This window comes from Sesamum indicum, linkage group LG1 (genome assembly GCF_026168435.1).
Source record: "Sesamum indicum cultivar Baizhima isolate 11 linkage group LG1, ASM2616843v1, whole genome shotgun sequence".
NCBI classification, from domain to species: Eukaryota; Viridiplantae; Streptophyta; class Magnoliopsida; order Lamiales; family Pedaliaceae; genus Sesamum; species Sesamum indicum.
Window position 1 is genome coordinate 10438282 of NC_142657.1, and position 19323 is coordinate 10457604.

General features: G+C 27.6%; 2 non-coding genes across 2 annotated transcripts; both read right to left on the reverse strand.

Annotated features, from left to right (window-relative positions):
- Positions 1 to 9081: 9081 nt before the first annotated feature.
- Positions 9082 to 9153, reverse strand: TRNAG-UCC (transfer RNA glycine (anticodon UCC)). The gene has a single exon. It is a non-coding gene; the product is annotated as a tRNA-Gly (tRNA).
- A 9761-nt stretch (positions 9154 to 18914) lies between these two features.
- TRNAG-UCC (transfer RNA glycine (anticodon UCC)) lies at positions 18915 to 18986 on the reverse strand. The gene has a single exon. It is a non-coding gene; the product is annotated as a tRNA-Gly (tRNA).
- Between the last annotated feature and the right edge of the window lie 337 nt (positions 18987 to 19323).

The following is a 19323-nucleotide window of genomic DNA, read 5'->3' on the forward strand; positions in this document are numbered from 1 at the left end:
GTTATGGTACCGTGTGAAATTATATTTATTTAGGAGATTTTAATTGGTCAAAAATTAAAATTAAATTTTAATTTTTGAAAGTTGTGATAAGTAAATAGGGTGTGTATATAATATACATTGAAAAGTATTAAAATTAAATGAAGATGAGTCCAACATAATTTTTCAAAAATATTATAAATATTAAATTAATTTCAATAGTTGGTAATTATAATTTTATATACGTATAAAACAGGGGTAATAATATTAATTAATTTTACACATTCCAATTTATCTTTGTCTGTCTCTCTCTATCTCTACAAAATAAAATAAATATAAACTACAACGAGCTGTTCAGGGATTTGACATAATTATAAATATTTATATGTTATTTGAGAAATTAGGAATATTTTTTTATATTTGATGAAATTATATAATTTTTAGACGAAAACTTGAAAATGTCCATTCTGACTTCGTTGTATATTTTTTAATAAAAAAATGAAGAGTTATTAGATAAAAATCATGAAGTAAAAAATAGATAAAAACCTAATAGATTAACAACTTTGGTCAGTTATTAGATGACTGTTAAAATTTAAAAAATATTATTAATTTTTCAAATAACGAGAAAGTATTTATAAAGAGAGTTGGCCGAATTTACCCAACCATTAAATTTTGGCCTATAGATGTCTTGAGGTTGGTAAATAAATGATCATTTGTTAGTGCTTTTTTAGAGTCATGTGAGGTAAAAATTAGTTGCTGATCAAATATTCGAATTATGGATTGGATTATGTGTTAAAAAACAAAAAGGCTTTGTTTGATTTTGTGTTTTCGCATTTCCCAACAAGATAAAACACACTTCATGTTTGTTTTTGTGTTTTTACATCTTATCTGTGTGTTTTTCTGTTTTTCAACTTTCTATATATAATATATATATATATATTTATATATATATAATATAAAACAGACATGATTTGACAATAAACAGTATTTTTTGTCTCCCAAAAGTACAATATTAAACGTAAAATATTTATATATATACATATTTATATATATAAAAATATATGATTTGACAATGAACTGTAATTTTTGTCTCCCAAATCCCAACATCAAACCTACACCACTTATTTTAAAATATTTTAAATTTTTCCAAAACACAAATCCAAACATATCATCTATTTTCAACACACACTCACTTATTTTTATTTTGCTCTCTCTATTTCCAAAATACAAAATAAAACAACTAAAACACAAATTCAAACATAATGAAAATGTTCATATTCAGTGAGCAAGCTACTTCAGACGATTAAATATGGTAAAAGAATATATTTATTATTTAAAGATTATTTATTTATTAAAAAATAATTGAATTGTAGGATCCAACATGGACCATCAAAAAGGTCGTGAAAATTCAATATATCATCGAATCGAATTCGGGCTGCATCAATTCCAGAAAAAAGTACACAAACTCTTGAAGCGTTTGGATATTTTAGTGGCACGTGAGGGTGTTTTAGTTCAATTTACGCTATCTAAGTATAGTTCTATATTAGCTAATGAGGCCTAGTTCAATTAGCGAAATTGAAATCCCATGATTTTAAGGTTATTGGTTTACAGCACACCAGTGTGTGAAGATATTGTTCTATTGTAATCATCGTAGGTGTATTATACTTTAATAGTATTTGATGATAAGATATAGTCATTTGATATTAATGATTATTGTATGATTATTGTAGCTGCCGGTTGTTGTTAAATATAAATATTTGATATTAACGATTTTCATCGATTTATTTAATAAATAATAGTTCATTGCGTTCACTTAAATATAATAATAATATATAGAGAGAGTGTTTGCAAAAACTTCTGCTTTTAAAAAAGTTATTTTTGTAAAAAAAGTGGGTAGTGTTTGTAAAAAAAAGTGAAAAGCAGATAAAAGTTAAATTGAATAGTGTTGGGAAAAAAATCACTTCTGAAATAAATTTAATTAATGAAAGACTCTTTTGTCCCTTTAAAAAGATACTAGCATTTTTGCTTATTATTTCACTAGTTGTTTGTCATTAATAGTTATTTTTCCACAAAAAATCATAAATTTTATTTCGATTAGTATTTCATATTTATATTTTTAAAAATATTTAAAGAATGTATTTAATTTAATGATGCTCTCACAAGGTAATATACTTATTGATTTATACACACTAATCAACTTGCATGATTCCAAAAACTATTTTTTTTTTAATATATCAAATAATAATATGTGAACAAAATAATATAATTAGATGATATAGAACATAAAATATAAAAAGCGTAAAATATTAAATTGTGAAAGTATAAATTTAATTATTATTAAAATTTAAATTATTTAAAAATTCCGATGTCAACTTTAAATATACAATTTTAAAAATAAAGTAAAAAGAATAAATTAGGGTAAAATACACTTTCCTCCCTGAACTATTTTTGATGTAAAATTTACCTCCTTAAACTAACGAATATAAAACTCACCCCTTAAAATTAAGTTTTTGGACAGTATTGCCGTTATATTATATATAATGAATGAGTACAAAAACTACAAAAAGAAAATTCATGAAAGTTTTTATTAATTTGGTTATTGAATTAAGTTATTAACTTTTATTCTTTTAGATAAAAATAAGTAATCATGTATCTATTTTTTTTAATATACTTTCTGTAAAAATTATGATAAAATATATTAAATTTATTTTTTTTAGAAAAATATTAAAGTTGTGATTAAGTGTATATATTTGTCAATTTCTTTTAAAAAGCATATATGAGTTGTTGGTTATATTATATTTGTTGAGTATCTACTACATAGATTAATTACTAATTTATTTTGGGTCAAATAATTTTTTTTTAACCTGCAATAAATCAATAATAAGTCAATCGTGGGTAAATATTTTCATTCAATTTTTTTTTGTTAATATCAGCAAATTCAATGAATTTTGACTAAAAGAGGGACTTTTTTGTTGGGCAGAAGCAAACTTTAAGAGTGTTAAATGCAATCTCTCAAAACCACAGAGGATTTAAATGTAATTACATCAAATTTTAGGAGAGCAGAGTGTAATTATCTTTATAATTAATCATAAATGTGCATATTTAAATTTTTAAATGTACAACAATCCAAGTGGGGGAAAAAGAACACGACTATATACATCTAATGACTTCACGTGAGAGACTTAAAAGCTCTTTTGTCATAAAGTAAGAAATATTCAAGAAAGTCGTGTTTTTAGCTTCTTTTACTAACTAATTTCAAAAACCAAGCTTGCATACTTTTATAAAAAAAAAATAAGATCTTGTCAAGAATTTATCCAAAATTTCATTTTTTTACAAAATTATACAATTACTTTTATTTTTTACAAAATTGTAGTATAACCCCTATGGGGTGCTATATATATATGTAACATAGCTCAACGGGTGTTTGTGTAAATTTTTCTTTTTGAGAGGGTGTCGATGTAAATCAATTATAATATAAATGATAGGGGTGTTAATGTAATTTATCTAATAACTCATATGGGGTTGATTGCAGTAGGATCGTAAACGTGGGCAAAAGAGTATGAAAATAAAATAATTACAAATGTGATTAGAAGAAGTCTCTTACTTCAAGGCTGCTCAAGACCAATTTCTATCGGAATAATTCTGTATGGATTACAATGAAAGACCGTCCGTCAACTATTTATACTAGAGCATTTGAAAACTATTGTAAAATTACAATTTTACCCCTTACAAATATTCAAGATACTAGCTAGGATGTTTGTATAGTAACCAAAAGTACAATTTTATCCCTAAGAAAAATATTTGGAGCTCAACGTAATATTAAATATATCACGTTTGTTGTGTAATTCATTGGACGGAGGAGCCCAAGAATAGATTACTAGTATTAATTTATATTGGCTTTGCTCTTATTATTTAATAAGTTGGACTTATTAATTAATAAAGGCTTATTGGGCTCATATATTTAATTGGACTAAATATATGATGAACTTAATTAGATGGACTTTAATTAAATTAGATTTAATTACAATTATTTGGCCTTGCATTTTATTTTTAAATAAAATCGGCCAAACCCTAATTAAGTTTTTGGAAATTCTAGGAAAAGAAAATTATTGACTAACAATTTCAATTTTGAAAAGTGTCATGTTAGTCATCCTTTATTTGGAATAAAGGATTTATTACATTATGGATTGTAGAATGAACCTAGACACATTCTAATACATCAATAAAAGATATATATATATATATATATATGTATATTAGTTATTTGGAGTGACTAATGAATACGTAACAAACAACACAAAATAATTTCCTCTCCCTAGCACCCCAATTCGGCCGCCCCCTCTCCAACACACACTTGGTGTGTTCTTTCTCCCTAATTTTCTTCTAACAAAGAGGATTGAGGGATCCCAAATTTCGGTGTGATGTGGACGCAACTTTAGAGGACTTCTACGTTGAAGTCTTGCGTGAATGAATCAAATGAAGTAGGTTCGAAGTAAATAAAAGAAAGTGGTATTTTTTATTTACGGTTAATGTACCTCTAATTTTTTAATTCAACCATTAGCCCGATTTATTTTTATTGTTATTATGATTAACTACATCAAATGCCCGAGAACTCCAAGGGTACGCCCCTTGAAATTATAGTTTTATTATGTTTTTTTTTAATTTATGTATTTCATATTACCGCTTCCACTTGCACATTCTCGGGCAGATCCACTCGCATTTTGCGATGCCTTCAATTTAAAGAGAGCTCAATATAATTTATTATTTTTTATAATATCTTTTAAACTTTTTAATCTTAGCAGCCAATAAACAAAAACACACTCATAAATTTATTACTATTTCATTATCACCTTTTATATAAGTATCTATTTTTAGGGTTTAGATTCTAATAGTTTGATGGATTTTTTTTTTTCTCGCCATCATTACAATACAAAGAACGTATTCTGCGAAACATCTTAAAATTTTATAAGTTCTCACATCTTACTTATCTAAATAGTTTAAATATTTATATTTAAAATGAGATTTAATATTTTTAAACTCTTAAAACATCTTATAAGAGCGAATGAGGCATTACTCGACTGGCAAGGTTGTGGGTTCTAGTCCACGAGTGTAGGTATATGTTTACTTCTATAGTAGTTTTTTTATTTTTTTTGTCTCGATTGAACGAATCCATTAATTTGAATTCTCTATATTGAATCAATTTTTGATTTTTGAAAATATTGAATAATGTCAAGAATCAAATACTGTTAATATATATAAGGATAATTACACTCTCATTCCCTGAGGTTTAGTGTAATTACATATAGATCCCCTGTAGTTTGAAAAATTACATTTAGTGCCCTTAAGGTTTGCTTCCATCTAACAAATAGGTCCACCCGTTATCAATATTTACTGAATTTATTGATATTTACAAAAAAATTGAATGAAAGTTGATATTTACCCTTGAGTGACTTATTATTGATTTATTTGGGTTCAACTAATTTTTTTCCGATTAAACTACCTGTGTAACGGTGGAAATACATCTCATCATATTCATTAACGTCTGAAAATCTATACAGATAATTTGATCATAAAAAGATTTATTTGACCGGTAATAAATTAAATTAAATATAGATTTTTATCACCTCTTTTTTTTATTAAAATTAGCAAATTCGATGAACTTTGACCAATAGATTAACGTACTTGTTAGACAAAAGCAAATCTAAAAAATATTAGATATAATTTTTCAAATCACATGAAATCTGCATGTAATTAATTATTTCAAATTTTAGGGAGTGAAAGTGTAATTATCCCATATATATATATATACATATATATATCGTATAAAATATTTCAAATAATTTTAGTCGAAACACCCTCTAAATCGAATTATAAAATGAATAAGCACATGTCATATATTGAAATGATACTTCAGGACTTCATCCCAAGTCGCGGGATCAGAATTGATTAAATAATTGTTCTATATTGTGTATAATAATATTCAAGGAAAACGCACGCACGACTTCAATTATTTCTTTTAAAACGTCAATGCTAATTAATTAATACAAATGTAAAGATATAGATGCTCTAAGATATCCTTGAAGACCCGACCCGGATAAAATAATAGCCTTGAAGACCCGGACAATTGCAGCCGTCCGATCAAGACGCGGGCCAGCAGGATGAGGCCACGTGACCCAGTCAACAGTATCCAGTTGTGCTCTATAAATAGACCCAAACACCGTAATTAGAAGTAACTGTTCCACGTTCTTTGAGATCGAACCTTGTGATCGCATACTTTTCTCTCGATCAACCTAACTTGAGTGTTGGAGGGTAATTATCGGGGACGTGCCCGACGAGCTCATTGTTCTTGTCTTATTCTCAGGAACCCAAAATCTGCTATTGAAGGAGTTAGCTATCTTTGACGAGATCGCGCGTTGAGTGAGCTGAATTGGAGCAGGATCACATAATGTCAAACCTATTCATTTAATATTAACTTTAACCACTCCACCAATTCATATTATCAATGGTATAATTATAATGTTTTGCATTTATCAATCGGTCAAGTTGTCATTAGCGAAAGCAACAGTGAGATGCAATCATGTTGGCAACATTAAATTCTTTTATGTCATCATTGTGATATAATTTCAAAAATAGTGAAACAATATTAATATCCAAATAATATATATATATATATATAGAAAAACATCCAAGCAATTCCTTTGTGATATCGCAAATGAGTAAATTAGTCTTTTATGAAAAAATAAATAGCGATCTATCTCCCTGTATTTTTTAAAATACAACAATTTATCTCCCTATGTTTTTAAGAAGGTAAATTATTTCATTTTAAAAAGTATAGGAGAGTAAATTGTTGTATTTTTTTCATAAGGAAATAATGTGCTCATTTTCAATATCAGAGGGGGATAAATTACTATTCATCCTATATATATATGTCAATACACTTAAAGAAAGTATTATGTTATTAAATATGTCGATGGAAATATTACGATTGGGACCAAATTGGTACAAAATTGATAAATTCAGGGGAAAAAAAATGTAACTTGTGAACAAGGAAGACCAAAATAATTTCAACGATATTATTAAAGGATCAAAAGTGTAATTTTCACGATTAATTATGACAATACCGTGATTTGATTAAAAATATATAATTTTTTATTTTATTTTTTGGTATTGAAATTACGTTAGGTAGAATATCATCATACTATAAATGAGAGATTTTTTTATTCGTATCATGTTTTTTCTTTGTGTGAATTACGTACACCGATGCTCTCAAATACTAGGTTTAATTATGTAAATATTTTTTATTATTTATAAAATTATATATACATTTCATCGATGTAATTTAACTCATGACGTGTTTGTATATAGTTTTGTCTTTAAACGAGTGTTGATTTCAATTTCAATTATAATTCTAAAAAATTACTATAAATTCTCAAAAAACATAAAGTACTTGTATAATAAAACTTAATTTCGAGGGGTGTCGGGTATAATTTTTTATTTATTTATTTTTTTCTTTCGACCCACTCGAGCAATGACTTAAATATTATGAGGAGGAAACGAATCAATTTTTATAAGGTCACCACATAAGCATGTCGATACCCCCCCCCCCCCAATAAATTTCTCACATGGTGTGCATACACAACGCACATATACATCAATTAGACCTAATTTAATTGACAACGCTCAAAGCCTTATGGATATAAGACTATGGGTTCAAATTCTCCCATCGATCGTTGTTTTATTTCAACGACAATTATTTATTTATTTTAATAGTAATTTTTGTATAAAGTTTAATATAATTTGTCTCTCTGTGATATTGAAAATGAACAAATTATCATTCTAGTAACAGAGAAATAGCAATTTACCTATCTGTCTTTTTTAAAACAGAGCAATTTACCTATATATATAAGATGGAACAATGTTTTATTTTAAAAAAATACAGGAATGAATTTTGCTGCTTTATGTTCTTATCTTTTTCATTGGGGGTTGTGCACATACTCCATATCATTGCTTGCATTTTTTCCTTTTTCTGTACAGTAATAGCTATTTGATACTGATGATGGTTATTAAAATTATTCATAATTGTAATTATGATGTAATTTTAATTAATTTAGTTATAAATAAGACAAAGACAGAAAGGATAGATTATAGATGCGGTAAATTATATTTTGCTTTTTGAACTATATATATAATTTTTTTATATTTTGTCATCTAAATATTTTTTTGTGCCAAAAATTAAAATTTTGAAACTTATAAGTTATCATATATGACCGCTTTTTGGTTGAATTTTATGCTTTAAAACATCACATGCAATGTATATAAGCATTTGGTGGAGAAAATTTGTTCTTAAATATTACATGTGAACTAAATAAGATATTTTTTTTGCAGAAAAATCGATCATATGTGGTAACGTACAATTTTGCAGAATTTAGATAATAAATTAACATTAAAAAATATAAGTAACAAAATAATTATAATTCGAATGATAAAATGTAATTGATCTGTACAGACATAATTAAGAGTTTCGTGGACAATGTTTTGAACATGTGGGGTTTAGTACTTTTGGAAGTCAACTTTAGTTGAGTAATTTTCTTATTGTTTTTTCTTGAGGAATCATTGTCTCATTTATCCCACGTCGTGTTTAGTTGCCATCATTGAATTTGGAGCCCATCACTTAAAAGGGACGTTCACGTTTCTTTGCTAATTAGGTTTTGGCCTAATAAATAAAAAGTTGTAAGGTGGAATTTTATAAATGTGAGTATATAATTTATTTTTTAAAAATAGTAATATATTATATGATTATTTACTTTGAATATATTCCTTAATTTAAAAATATATAAATTAATATTTGAGTTCGAATATATTAAATGATGTAGTAATGAATCGAATCTTATTGATAAAAAATGGACGTTTCTTTCTCTATCTTTGATTTGTTGTGAAGGAGAATACTCAGATGAATGCTCCATAATTATTCATACTTTTACCAGGCTCGATCCGGATTAAAATTTTACGTTAAATAAAAATAATAAATAAAAAGTTGTGAATAACCAAGATTAGTTAAATGCTCTAAGATTAATGAATAATTATCAGAAAAAGAAATAAAATGAATGCGTTTGCCGGGAGTCGAACCCGGGTCTATTGCTTGGAAGGCAATTATCCTAACCGTTGGACTACAAACGCTAACTGTGCGATGTGTATTAGAAAACCATCTAAATATAATATTTCGTCCTATAGCATAGAGTTGTTGCATTTGACTTTATTTTTTTTTATTTATCTTTTTAATAAATATATTTATTTCTGTAAGTTTGTTACTTTTAATATATTTAGTCATATAACTATTAATTGAACATATTTAGTCATTAATATTTAACAAGTATAACACATTTAGTCATTTTCTTAAAAAAAAAAGACGATGGTCAGCAAAAAGTTTAGTAAAATGCACACGGAGCTTGTTGGGTTTTTGGGAATATTGACGTTATTTCTCACAAGAAAATGCACACATCCTCGACATCCAAATCTTTATTTTCTCCCAAAATTTCTAATTTCCACTCATAAACCCTAAATTTTCTCCCAAATCTCTTCCTGAAATCCTCTCCAATTATGTGTTCCAAAACACACAATTTATGCAAGGATTTTTGGAATAACATAATTCTTTTTGAGGTTTTTGTTTGATAATCGGCAAGTTTTTAAAAATATTTGAGAGTTATTACCGTATTCAGGTCTGGGACATGTGTTTCTCCTGTACTCTGCAATATTTCGTCAATATCAAGCTTTCTTTTTCTTGGTATCATACTCTCCAAATTGCAAAAAGATCAGTTTCCCTATGTTCTTTTCACAACACTTGCCCACATTTTAACAGATTGTGAAAATTTTTGTGTTTTTATCAGTAATCGTTTGGGGAATTTGGGAATCAGGGCTAGGTTTGGGGAGACTAGGGGAGAAATTAGGGCAGGTTTCTGATTCTAATTGTGGGTTTGAAGAAATAAAATTGACTGATTTTAGTAAGTATCGCGTGAAAACACACGACTTCCCTCTGGTAACACATCTCACTCGCTGACATAAAAGGACTAAAAGTGTCACACTTATCAAATATAAAGGACTAAATCCATTTTATTAAAATATATACCGGACTAATTAAATCTATTTAGTCAATAGTTATAGGACTAAATATGTCAAAAGTATCAAACTTACAGGACTAAATGGCTTTATTAAAAAGATAAAGGACGACAAGAGCAACAACCCTACAGTGACAAGACAAAAAGTGAAATTTTTTTCTTTTATATATTTTTAAAATGAATCGATTAAAATTACATAATAAATTTTAATATTCACCAATTACTAATATCAAGTATTTATAATTGACTAATTTATAATAACTCCAATGTTTCACTAAGATTTTTTCAATTTAAATCTTAAACAGTGGAATTTTCATTTAGCATAATTTTTTATAAACTATAATTAATTAAAATTGTACTTATTTTGTGTAAAATGATAATAATTCTTATTCGGTTTCATAGTTTTAATTGTACTGCCATTATTTGTAATAGCTATATTTGTGGTTTCGTTATAAATGTGTCTATAACGATAACGTTATAGTTTATACATTTTTATGGGAAAAACTATTATTTTAGTCCGCTAAGTATGCCTAATTTTAAATTTAGTCCGATAACTATGTCCATTTTTGTTTAGATCTAGTAACTTACGACACTGCTTACTTTTAGTCCTCTGCCAAATTTTCGGACAATTTTACCCCTATGCAACATTTGAAAGGCAGTTTTAGTACATATACACTCATAGGGGTAAAATTGTCCGAAAATCTGACAGAGGACTAAAAGTAAGCAATTTCGTAAGTTACTGGATCTATACAAAAATGAACATAGTTATCGGACTAAAATTAAAATTAGGCATATTTAGTAGACTAAAATAATACTTTTCCCCATTTTCATTAATACTTATATTGTAATAACATCAAAACTATTATTATTTAATATATACAATACTGTAATTTTAAAATTATACATTTTGTCATTAATAATTATATTATAATAACATCAAAAGTATTATTACTTAATGTGTACGATAGTGTAATTTTAAAACTCTCACCTAATATTTTGTTAATATTTTTTTGTTTTTTTCTTTTTTTTGGGGGGGGGGGGGGAACTCACATGCATATATCATCCCAAATAATTCAATAATTTTTAATGTTTAAAACAATAATCAAAGTGAAATATATTAATATTTATATTTTTAATAGTGATAATTGTTTTGTAAAATTATTTTAGTATAAAAAATATTATATATAAAGTTGTCACTAAAAAAAATAATTCGTGATATTTACGTAAAGACATTAGTAACTACAAATAATTATTGACAATGAATTACGGTTGCCATAGATGGGTACGTCACTAATTATTTATAGTGACAACTCAATACACAATTTTTGTCATTATAAAGTAATATACGGCCTTGTTTACTTGTTGGGATTGAGCTGAATATCTCATGATATCAATGCAACTTCTGGTTAATTTACTTGCATTGAGGCTGACCAGACTGATATCATTGGGCCCGTAATAAATCATGATAAAGAGATAATTTAAATTCCACCGGGCCCACCTCAAAGGTATTGTACGTGATTTTCCACGTGTTCCTAAAATGTAAAAATATTTGGTCCAAAATAGCTATGGTCTTTCTCTAAAATATTACATGGTATCTTTCTCTCACTTGTTTTCCAAATTTAATTTTATTCCAAATTTTATTAATACAAATAAATAAAATATACAGTGCGATAATTTAATATCATCCCATATTTTATCCATTATTAATTTATGCTAAAATACAATTTTATTCCTAATAAAACAATTTTGCTATGGTTCCCAATCTTTGGAGCAAACATCGATTTCTGTGTCTGCAATTCATTTTGAACAGGGATATGAATGGGTAGGATGATTTATAAACTAATTTAAGGACCTACATCTAGACCCAAATCCAATTAAAAAATATAGATTAGGTTTGGGTTAGGTTCTACCCATTAATATCTATGGGTATATATATCCAATTTGAATCTAAAACATATATCGTTCGTTTTTTTTTTATTTTTTTTCAATTCAATTGGATTATTATTAATCGATCATTTTAATAAGGGTGTGCAATTTTTAGTTAATCAAATGAAAATCAACTAAATCAAAAATTCAATTTTTACCAAATACCAAACCAAAATTTCAATTCGATTTTGGTTTATTTTTTTATATTTTGATTATTCGATTTGATTTTGATTTTTTATGCTGGTATCAAACCAAATACTGAATTTTAAAAAATATATTCATATAAATATATTATATTATGAATACATAAATATAATAAAAAATAATATATAAATATTAATATTTAATATAAGTGTATATAATAAAAATAATGGTTAAATACATTTTACACCCCTAAAGTATGTTATCCTCAATAATCATCCCTTTAAATTAAAAAAATTGACAAAAATACCCTTGACTATTAATAATATGACATATTCACATTTATACTCTCTGTTATTAAATATATTAATCAATTTGAAAAATTTGTTCAACTATAATGTTTATAAATTAATGCTAAATTTGTATAAATTAATTAAGTATAAAATTATTTTAAATTTGAGTATATAAATAGTCGTATTGATAATTAGCAAAAGTTTATAAATCCACTAATTTTAAAATTAACGAATAAGATGCATTTTTGCATATTAAAATTTTACCGACAAGTATTTTAGGGTATAGGCTCTACCCAAATTAAAAAATATTATCATAATAGATACGTGTTCAAGTTTGGATCTAATATAAAATATTAAACATGGATATGGGTCATAACTATCAAAATGGATTTGAGTCTGAGTCTAGGTATTGGATACTAATTAACAGGCCTAACGTGTTCGACCTAAGTTAGGTTAAGGGTGAAATAGAATTACTACATGAAAAAAAAAAAAAAAAAAAGTACCTCATTAACTCCCAAATTATCTCACTTGACATTTGGGTGCCAAAATAATAGGCTCGATGACCACTTGTAATATTTTTGTTATTAAAATTATATCTCATGTAATGCACAAACACAAGCTTATAAATTTATTTTAATTTAAAAAGTACTAACATTGATCTTATCGATATGTGACTAGTCCAATATTAATTTATTAACATAAAAATGAATAAAAATTGAAGTCAAATTGATTTATATATTTAACTGTAGAGGACATTAAGGTAAATATATCATATTATGAATAGTTAAGGGTATTTTTGTCTATTTTTATTTAATTTAAAGGATTATCACATCATAGGGGGTAATTGAAGGTTTGTTTAGTTTAGAGGGGTAATTGATGAGGGTCGTAACCTTCAAATGTATTTAACCCTAAAAATGATAATATTATAGTTAATTACCACAACTATTAATAATTTATAACAAAATAAATTAACATAAGATTTTATTTTATAATTTTTGGTTAATTTAGTACAAAACTAGAACCAATTTGAAATAAGTTCGATTTTTATCGAACCAAATCAAATATTTTAGTTCGGTATTGATTATGCTATTTTAGTGTAGCGAAATTTCAGTTTACCGAACTTTTGGTTCAGTTCTATTAACCGAATTGAACGCCCCTACGATTTATACTCAAATGAATAAATCTAAAAAACTTAAGACACATAACATTATTTATCCTCTAATTCTTTAACCATGTATATTTTTCAAATAATAAATAATTAAATAATTAGTTATATAAACATATTATCATACTGGGTATATTTTTCAATATCATAATATGCAATATTGTTTGAAGACTTGAAATAATAAAATTGAATTTTATAATTTTATAATATTAAATTCCACTCGAGGACACCCAACTTCTCCTCAAACCAGTTACGGCCGATGAAGTCAAGCAGGCCGTTTTTTACATCACAGACGACAAGGCATCGGGACCTGACGGATATTCTTCCGGGTTTTACAAAGCATCCTGGCCGATTGTGGGAACAGAAGTCATATCAGCTGTTCTGGACTTCTTTACATCAAGTAGGATGCTAAAGCAAATCAACACCACGCTTCTAGCATTAATCCCTAAGGCATACTCCCCTATGATGGTCACAGATTTTCGCCCTATTTTTTGCTGTAATGTCCTCAGATCATTGCAAAAATTCTTGTTCAAAGATTAAGTTTGACTTTGGATAAATTGATAAGCCCCTGTTAGGCGGCTTTTGTTCCTGATCGCAGTATAGGCAACAATATTATGTTAGCACAGAAACTCTTTACAGGATACAATCATGCACGGCTTCCCCCCGACGTGCGCTTAAACTGGACATTCGGAAAGCCTATTGACACGGTAGAATGGGATTTCCTCCTAGCAGTTCTACACCTATTTGGGTTCCCTGCACAGTTCATTCGATGGGTGGAGGAGTGTATCACATCACCCTCGTTCTCGGTTGGTCTTAACGGGAAACCATACGGTTTCTTCGCAGGGTCACGAGGGTTACGACAGGGAGATCCGTTGTCATTGTACCTATTTGTCTTAGTGATGGAGGTACTTCATTTACTCTTACTTCAATTGATTGATCAGGACATGTTATTCTCCTTTCATTGGAAATGTGGACCATCTAAATTATTTCAACTTGAATTTGCTGATGATTTACTACTTTTCTGTAAAGCTGATATGGGCTCCATTGGGGTGTTTAAACGGGGTTTGCATTGATTTGCTGAGTTATATGGACTTCGGCTTAATGCGCAAAAGTGCCATCTCATTTTATCACGAGCGGCACACGGGATGAGAGACCAGTTATTAGCAGCGCTCGGGTTTCAGGAGGGGCATTTACCGATGCCTGGGGCTTCCTCTAATCTCTTCCAGACTATCAATAGCGGATTGCCAACCTCTATTGGCAAAAATTTATAGTCGCATCCATGGTTGGGAGGGTACGACATTATCATTTGCGGGACGGATTCAGATTATTAAATCCGTTCTCATGGCTTTGAGTATCTATTGGGCTTCTGCGTGCATTCTACCTAAAGGTATTATAAAGGAGCTCGAGAAGAGATTGCGCTCCTTCTTATGGAAAGGTGCTACTAGTGGGGGCTATGCAAAGATAGCATGGAGGGATTGCATGTAAGCCAGCTGCAGAGGGAGGACAGGACTTGCGAGACATCGCTATTCTTAACCGTGCCTTAATGAGTAAGAAATTATGCGATGTGATTCATTGTAATAGAACATCCATATGGGTAAAGTGGTTGTACCATGGACGCTTGCATGAAAGGTCCATTTGAACAATTCCCGTGCACGTATAAAATCTTGCATTTATCAGTCGGTCAAATTCTCATTAACTAATACAATAGTAACATCCAATCCTATCGGTCAAGTTCTCCTTAAGCCAAAATGCATTTGACCCCTTATAGTTTATTGAAAAAGTTAAAAATCTTTTTATGTTTTAGAAATTGCTAAAACCTCCCTATATTTTAATAAATTCAGCAAAAAAAACCCCTCATTAGAAACTAATGGAAGGTGGAGTGCACGCGCCTAAAATGTGATTCAACTTCATTTTTTTTTCGTATTTTGATCTTTTTTAACTTTAAGTAACTAAAATGCCCCTATATTATATCCAAAATAACTATGGCCAAATTGACTTTTTTAAAAATTTCTTTTTGCATTTTTATCTCTTCTGTAAATACAAATTCTTTTATTCTTAGACATAATTATATTAAATATTAAAAAAAATTATATTTAAATATCTAATAATTAAGTTAATTAAAAATAAAACTAATTATAATTAATAATTAAGTTAATTAAATTAAAACTAAACTGCATTTTTCGCCCCCTTTTTCGCTGGAAACTTCTCTATAAATTTCCAACACCATCCCGATGAGTTTTCAACCCACCAATGGTATCATTCGAATCCTCTCTTCAAGAGGAATATTGTCATACCTTCAATTTGAGTTTTCATCAACCGGAGAGACTGGGCTTAAACCACGACCGCCGAACCTGTTTGCCGTCGATTCATGCCCGTCCAGATGAATCCCATCGCAGACTCCCACCATCCGACTCATCTCTTCAAGACGATTCTAGCGAAAGCGGCCTCACTTATTTTAATAAAGTATTTGCGGAGATTCGACGGTTTGAAGAATATATAAGCAATACAAGAAATATAATATTTAACCATGGCTAATTATCATGGTCAATAAAGAATAGCTGTAGCAAATAGTCATTGGCAACGGCTATGCAACGATTGTCAGTTGTAGTTTTTACAAGGGTAGCTAAAATATTTCTCATAGCTAAACGCCATGGCAAAAAATTTTCATGATGGAAAAGCTAGTTTTTGTACATCGATTTTATTTAACCGTGATTAATAATAGTTATTTACCATGTTTTTTAGCCATGGCTCTTAATATTAAGCCGATAGTAATTTTTTTTTCTAGTACAAAAAAATATTTGTATTTTTTTAAACAATTAAAGGTCTTTATAATTATGATAAATTCTCGGAGATCTCATTGTAATTTTACCCTAAATTCCTTTATGCTAACATTATGATGATATGTAAAAAATAGTGAAACAATATTATCCAAAGAATATATATGTTAAAACAATCAAAGAAACTATTGTTATGATCAATTTTATTTTTTTAATAATCATTCAATTTATATTTTAATTTTATTGAAAGCAATCTTATATTTAGCAATGTGGGTTGGGCAGATTTTATTAACCCAAAAAGGAAAGTTTTTAGTCTTTAATTATATATAAGAATACTGCTATAAATTATATTATGATTTGATCAAATTTTACTTTCATATTTCATAGTTATATAATATGTTTAATTAAATTTTCTAGTAAATAGTTTAATATGGTAAAACAGATTAATTTATAATATATGTTTAATGAAAAAATTAACTACTAAAATGAGATTAATATATATGAATAATAAAAAGCTGTTTACTACATGATCAATAATATAGTACTTTGCATCTAATCAAAGTATTATTACATATATGCCTAGTTTTAGGACATTGAACAAAAAATATTTTTAAGTAAAAATTAAAATTATTAATGATCAAAATTTTCAAAGTTTAGTAATAATAACTTAAAGGGTGAATTACAATGGGCTTCTATGAGATTTGTCATAATTACAACTATCATTTCATTGTTTGAAAAATTATAAATACCCCATGAGATTAACAGTCATATGATAAATATCCCATACAATAGACTGTTACAATGGGTATTTGTTAGACAACTGTTACTTTTAGGGAATATTTATAATTTTCAAACCATGAGAAATAATTAGATTGCCAGATGAAATATTACTTTTAGTTATTTTGCTAAATGAAATATTACTTATAAAGTAAATCAAAAAAAATATTTAAAAAATCTCAAAACCATACTGAAAAATCTCAAAATCAACCAAAATCAATCATTCTAATAACCATATCAAATTCCGAAAAATTCCTATATACCTAACCAATCAAAATAACACAAAAAATACCAAATAATTTCATAAATTTATAATATATAAAAATACATAAAAAGGTATAAAATTCATAAATAAATACATAAAATCATGTCATCAAATACATAAAAACAACCTCGAAAATATTCTAAACATCAATTAAAATATAATTCAAAAATCGGGTCGATCACAACAATAATATTTATTACTTATTTTTTTCTTCTCTTTATTTCCTCGCCCACTTAGTTCTCAGTTTGCGTGGCTGCTAGAGTTCATGAAAAAGAACTAATTCCTTTGCATTATTTCCGGAGATTTGGGACTAATTCTTCCTTTATCACTATTAGAAAACAGGGTATCAGAGACCAAAATTTAGAGATGAAATTAAATCTGTCTTTATCAAAGACGGATTTAGAGAGAGAACTCTTTTTTATTATAAATTATTAATATTTTTTATTTTAGAGATGGATTTATAATTTCGATGAAATATATTATATTCCGTCTCTATTTCCGTCTCTGATATTGTTAAATGATTGCTTAAAAATCGAGATGGCTGAGACTTGGTTATTTCCATCTGTATTTCTATATATGGGAGAAATTTATCATTATAAGTAATTTATAGGTTACTAAAAAGCCAAGAAAGAGATTTGGTGGAGCGGCGAAGCCTCTCATATGTTAAATGGAAGGTGTGGGTTTGACTTTTTGGTACCCCATTTATGTTTGTTTTTCTTTTTTTTTAAAAAAAATAATTTCGTTAAAATCAATGAATTTTTAACGGAAGGACCAAAGTTGATGAAATATTTAAAACTTGAAGGACTAAGTTTGATGAAAAGAAAACATGAAGGACCAAATATAAGTGGCATATCTGGAGGACCAAAAGTGAAATTTACCCAAATCAACAACATTATTAGTTGAATGTATTAAGGTTTTGCTCCAGTAATAAAATTGAGGCTTCGTAATTAAATAATTATGATTTTGAGTCCCACATCGTATATAAATATTATATATAATTTATTTTTAATAATAGTATGTTATGTTGTTATTTCCTTTAAATATATTCGTTGATTAGAAATATTAGTGTGTTGAATTAATATATTCGTTTTAATGTACTAAATAATGTAGTGATGCATTGAATCTTATCCACCAAAATTGGACGTTTCTTCGCTACCTTTGGTATGTTGTCAAGGAGAATACTCAAACGACGCTCTATGTGTATTCACGTTTTTCGGTTATGGAAATCTTTTATTTGAATCAGATCTGATCGAATCGTCAATTAATTCTCTTGTTATGCGATAGTTCACTCTCCTAAAATCGTATCCTATCACATGCTGTATAATTGGTTTAGATTTGACCAGGCTCGATCCGGATTAAAATTTTCTATGAAATAAAAATAATAAATGAAGAAGTTAAATGACTTTTAGGTTTATGATTAACCAAGATTAGTTAAATGCTCTAAGATTAATGAATAATTATCAGAAAAAGAAATAAAATGAATGCGTTTGCCGGGAGTCGAACCCGGGTCTATTGCTTGGAAGGCAATTATCCTAACCGTTGGACTACAAACGCTGATTGTGCAATCAGAATATCTATTATGTTTATTTTCGAGGTTAATCCATTACAATTATATCATAAATTTCAATTATCAATAATTAATATTTATAAATTATTAATATCAAATATTTATAATTAATCAATAATTACTATGAACATTGACCAATACTATTAATGTGGGTGTTATCGATCAATTAGCTAAGACTTTTTTAATTTAAATCTTAAATTATGGAATTTTCATTTACGATTCTTATTACTTTCATAGTCTTAATAGTGTCAATATTTGTAATAGAAGTTATCATTAAAAATAATTAGTCGCAAAAATGAGATATAAAATTGTCACTATTAATAA